The sequence below is a fragment of the Marmota marmota genome, unplaced genomic scaffold (genome assembly GCF_001458135.2).
Source record: "Marmota marmota marmota unplaced genomic scaffold, marMar, whole genome shotgun sequence".
In the NCBI taxonomy this organism is placed as follows: domain Eukaryota; kingdom Metazoa; phylum Chordata; class Mammalia; order Rodentia; family Sciuridae; genus Marmota; species Marmota marmota.
This window is the reverse complement of record NW_026000222.1, coordinates 2,290,083-2,295,832: the sequence shown is the minus strand read 5'-3', so window position 1 is coordinate 2,295,832 and position 5,750 is coordinate 2,290,083.

Here is a 5,750-nt window from a genome sequence, read left to right as displayed (position 1 = left end):
GGCAGTTGCCAGCTTCGCCAGGGAGGAAGAGGACGTGCTCTGGACTCCCCAGCACAGCCGACCCTGGAAAGGCGGAGGGAAGCAGCAGCCTTGTTTGGGGAGGAGGTGGGCGTCCGTGGGAAGAGGGCCCTCCCCTCCTCTGGCTGGGTGTGGGTGTCTGACCAGTGCAGAGAGCTGGCCTGGGCCCTTCCTTCAGCCTGGTCTCCCCTGTGTGTCCAGCCCCCTGGGACACTCTGCGGTCCTGCTTGTGCTAGGCATTGCACTTTGGTCACAGCTCTGCCTGGATGGCCCCGTCTGGGCCAGAGGAGCCCCCTGCCTCTGTGGTGGCCACAGCTGCTCGTGCCATTCGTGTCTGCTGCACCCTCCCACGACCTGCTGCACCCCCCAATGGCCTGCCGCACCCCCTCTGTGGCTCTTGGCTCCACCGCTGCCAGTGTGGTCACCTGTCTCTGTGACGCCCTCTGGAAACACTTAGGGGGGCTGGTTCCCGCCTGGTGAAGAGGAGTTTTAAAGATGTGGAATCTGAGGCGCCAACTGGCTGAAACACTGAGGAACCGGTGATTCCACTGCCCACGGCCGCACGCGACCCCAAGGCTGGGAGGAGAGCAGCGTTCAGCCCTCCTGACCCTGAGCACCTGCTCTCAGAGGCCGTGGGCACAGCCTCTGTCTCAGCTGAGGAGTCCCCGAGCAGAGGCTGAGACTAGGACTGAGTGCAGGTGGGAGCTGGGCAGTGAGGGCTGGGGTGAGACAGGACGGGGAAGGGTGTTGAGGACGTGTGCGTGAGTGCTCTACCCCTGGGCAGGAGGCCAAGCCCAGGGGACACTCTGTCAGACAAGCCACCTGCCCAGTGACACGAAGCAGGAGACATGGCCGCCAACTCCTGCCCTCATTGGTTGGTGCTGGTCTAGGAGGTGGTCACTCCTTGGCTCCGATGGCCTCCCTTGCCTGGGTCGAGTGGGGTCCTGCAGCCAGAGAACACCCTCAGCCCAAGAAATGCAGCGAGCCATCGGGCACGTGTGGGCACTGCTGCCGATGCCCTCCAGGTGGGTTCCAGGCATCTGGTCAGCCTCCCAGGTAAAAGCTCGGCCCTCCTGAACTCCTCTGTATGTCGTGGTTACCTGGACCCTCCCCAGGTTTCCTCAGAAAGGAGACCAACAGGACAACTACAATGGACATGAGCCCCACTGGCCATCCATCATTCAAGGACACCACCTGCCACGTGGTCAGCCCTGTGCTGTGCTGTTAGCTCCCCCTTGTCCTTGCAGCACAAGTGGGGGCCGGTGGCCACTCTCAGCCAGGGTCCCGGAAGATCACACTCTGTCCTCTCCATTCTCAGGCTTGGCCCAGAGAGAGAGACGACCACAGGGACTCCACACACCAGGGCCCAGTCTTTGGCATGGCCACTTGGGGCATCAGCGGATGGAGGCTGAGGCTCCTGTACTGAGCGCCCTGCTCCTCCCAGGCCTCAGTCTCTGATGACAGGCACGGGGGATGGCAAGTCCATTATCCAACATCACAGCCAAGGCCCAGGGGAATGACCATGAGGCCTTGGGGACATGACTGTCATCGACAGTGTGTCTCCTGAGCACCATTTTCTTGGGTCAGCATGAACTAGTGCTGGTGTCTGCTCCTGGCCTTGGGAGCTTCCTAAAGAGCAGCATGCATAGAGGGCTGAGCATTCAGAGGCACCTCAAAGGGTCTGGTGGGCTTTGGAGAGCCAGAGGACACTCCCACGGTATTTACCGGGCACACACCTCATGCCACTGTGAAGAGATCAAATAACCTGCTGAAGGTCACAGTCATTGGCTGGGAGGCCAAGACGTGAACCCGGCGGGCTTGGCTCAGAAACTCCTAATGGGAAGCCAGAGGTCACTGTGGCGCCTCTTCATACTTCTTCCCAGAAAAATGCAGTATAGAAAAAAGCAGCTCCACTTGCTGTTTCACGGAGCAGCATGAAGCGCCAGCCTCTCTGACTGTCCACTCCAGCCCCAGAGCAACCCGCTCGACCGGAGCCACTGGTACCCCATTTCACAGATAAGGCGTGAGAGGCTCGGAGCGGCTAAGTAACTGGCCTGTGGCCACTCAGCTGGAAGTAGGGAGCTGGACTCTGAACCAGACACAAGCTGGGGTCTCTGCACTTGATCTCCACGTGGGTTTTGTTTGCTGATACAGGGAGCAGGGACCCACTGGGAGCACTTCCCACCAAGGGGTCCCTTGTCTGGTGCTTGTGACCCAGGGACACAAGGGGCTGGCAGGGGAAGCCATCTGGGGCCTCGCCACTCTGGACTTGTCTCTGGGCCCCGGGAGCTGGGACTTCGGACCTCAGAGACTCCCGTGTTCCTGGGGTCCTGCTCCCTCATACTGCACGGGTTTTTGCTTCAGGGCTTCTGGTGCCTCACAGCTCTGGCTTTTCAAAACCGCTGGGATGTTTAACATAAAAATTTAAACGACTCGGACGGCCTGACACCAGGTAAACACAACTCGCAGCCTGGACCTGCAGCGTCTACACCCGGGGTTCCGCACCCACTGTACCCTCCGCCTGCTTCTCATCCTGGGGTATCTCCAACCCAGACTCCCGGGACAGGGCTTCTGATTGGCTTAGCCCATCCGCGTGTGTCGAGGCGCGTCACTGGCTACTGGGAAACCAATGGACTGGCTGCTCTTGGTCCGCAGGCCAATCAGATGTGGGCAGGGAAGCAGGTCCCAGAGCAGGGATGCTGTGGCTGGCCCAGGGATGCTCAGGGGGTACTGGGGCTCTGCTCTCCGTGATGCTGAAGCTGTGCCTTAGCTTCCTGGCTCTTGCTTTCGTTAGACATTTTTAAAGCTTTTTTCTAAGTTACTGCCTTAAAAAATTTTTGATTCTATAATGGTTCTACCAACGAATGCTTAATAGACAGCATTATGGGAAGAAAAGGATAAATCACGTCTTGACTAGAGACTTTAACACACCCTTTTGGGCACCGGTGGGTTGAACAGGTGGAAATAACACAGGTGCGGACGTTCTGAACCACAGCGTACCTGCTCAGTAGGTGTGTGAGGAACTCCATGCCCAGCAGACAGGGCGGACGTTTTTGGTGATTCTTGTACCCCAGCACTTAACACCCCTCCTCTGTCTTCCCATCTCACCTCTGCTGACTCCTGAGGTCATTTATTCTTTTCAAAGGTGTATTCTCAGTGCACTCTGATTTTAAAACGGCCTGGCCGCAGACGAGGAAAGGATGGAGCGTGGGGGGCCTTCGCAGATGGCTTTCTGCTGGGGGCTCCGAGGGGCGGACTCTGGGAAGCCCCGATCTGCTGGACTCTGTTTTTAAGGGTAGGTCTAAAAAGCAGTGGATCAGAAGCTTCTTGAGAAACTGTGGGCTTGTGCTGCGAGTCTGTTCTATCGAAAGGAAACCGCTGGCAGATATTAATTTGAAGAAGAAAGGGAAGTTTTAAGACAAGCCATCACAGAGGGGGGAAAAGGGAAAAGGGGAAATCTCAGCATGTTTTAATTGTGACGCGGAAACTTCATAAACACAATTTACACATGTATCACTTATAATCACAGCCCTGGCCAGAGCAATAATTATGATAAATCCTTTGTCAACCCTGCTTAGAAGTCCTTATGAGGCAGTCGGAAATCAGTTCACATTCTAGACAATAGTTCAGTAAAAATGCGATCCAGCCCGGCCTCTCTGCACATGCAGTTCCACGCGGCCTGCAATCAGATGTTCACCAAATCACACTTTTTCCCTGCCAAATGCCTTGGCAGGTTAGCATAAACAAGTCTTGAATTCATTAAGTCCCATTTTTTTAAGCCTTCTCATTAGCCAAGAGCTGTGCGTTCCAAGCACGGCATGTCGGAGCTCAGCTTCAAGGTATGAGGACATGGCATGGACACTCAAGCTGCTGCCTTCTGCGGAACATGTTGGTTTTGATGGCCCTTGGCCTTGCTGGTGACCTTGGAGATGGGCAGAAAGGGGCTGGAGAGGAAGCACTCTGCTGAGAGAACGACCCCACTCCAGTCTGGCCTCTGGGTTTGGAAATCAGGAGTGAGTTCCTCCAACAGCCGCCTCCTGAGCATGTTGTTTGATGCTTGCAGTTTTTTCCTTCCGTGACTCCAATCTGCAAGTCCAGTCGCAGCCCGGGCCTCATGAGGACCATGTTGAAACACCATCAGGTTTCTGGGTCGGCTAGGTCCTGCTCATCTGCAGTGTATCCGCGGCAGAAGTTGCAGCCCTAAATGTTCCAGCTCACTCCGTGAAACCCCCAGCTAAAGAGCTTTGGACCACACCGAGGAGACTCAGAGTGGAGGCTGGAAAGGAGACCCTAGAACAGCCGACCTCGAGGACCACCAGGACCAGCGTCCGTCTGCGTGGGGAGCAAAGGCTGAGATCCAGAGGGGAAGGAACTCGGCCGCGACCCGGGGGGACTCCAAGCAGGGTGGGAGTGGGAGCCGACCCCCGCATCCTTCTTTCAGAGGCAGCCTTGACCGGATTCTGATTCCTAACCTCAGTTCAGACTCTGCGGAGCCCAGTGAATGGGGAGCCCGACTCGACTGCTGAAGAAAGCGGGGCCCCGCAGACCTGGTCCTTGTGGTCAGCTCAAGTGACCAGTCAGCGCAACCTGGACCTAGCCTTCCCCATGTGCAGATTGGAGGATACAGGGGTTTTCTCAAGGGGGAGAGAGAGAGAGAGAGAGAGGAGAGAGATGGACAGACAGACAGACATAAATCGGTGACTTTGAACCACTTTGACAGGACCCCGCTCAGCGGCCCCATCCCTGGCTCTCCAGCACGGCGGAGAAGGCAGCTGGCCTCCGCCCTCCCTCGGTGGCTTTCGGCAGCACAGTCTCCTCCTCCCTTGGTCCTGGGTGCTCAGCTGGGAGTCGGCAGTCCACAGTCCCCCACATTCTCTGTGCAGGGCAGTGGCCAGGAGACCGAGTTGTGGCTGGTGTCTGGGCCCCAATCTGGGGTGCGCTTCCTTCCACGTCCCCCACCCCTGAGTGCCAGTCACATGAGGGTCATACCGAGGGCATGCAGGACAAGACAGGGTCCCTGCATTACCCACAGAGCAGAGCCGTCCACCAGCCCTGGCCCACTTGTCTGCCTCTGGCTGGGCACAGGAGAGAGAACTGAGCGGCTGCGTCTCAGGCCTCGTTGTTACAGTGGGCAGCGTGTGCCATGCCGGGTGGGACTCGAGTGTGCACACATGCTCACACGGAGAGTCTTGGAGGGTTAGGGAGCAGTGGCCTTTCTTACCAAGTGGCTGCTCAGGGACTCGTTTGCAGTGGGGAGAGCCCTGCACAGGGCGACTCCCCCATGTGGCGCATGTGAGGCTGCAGCCCCGGGACCAGGTCAGCAGCTCCGTGGGCCACCCCCGGCCACGTACCCCCAGAGAGAAGGGAGAAGGAAGCACCCGCCCCGGTGGTTGGGACAGACATGGAGACATGCTGAGAGCAGCCAGGACTAGTGCAGGACTCACGGAGCTGCTGAGGGACCGTCAGGAGATGGGAAGTGGGGGCTCCAGACCAGAAGGCGAGTTGAGCTGGCTTTGAGCCCGAGGTACCAGAGCCTGAGTCAAAACTGTGAGCACAGCTCCTCCGCCTTAGAGATGGTGGCATCCTTTCTGCTGGTCGTGGCTGTGGCGTAATGAAGTGGTAGAAAAGCACACGTCTCCATCCTGATTCTGCTGTGTGATCTCAGGGAAGTTAGTAGGTTGCTCTGTGCTTCAGCCCCCTCATGGGGAAAATGGGCTTGTGGCTAACCCTAC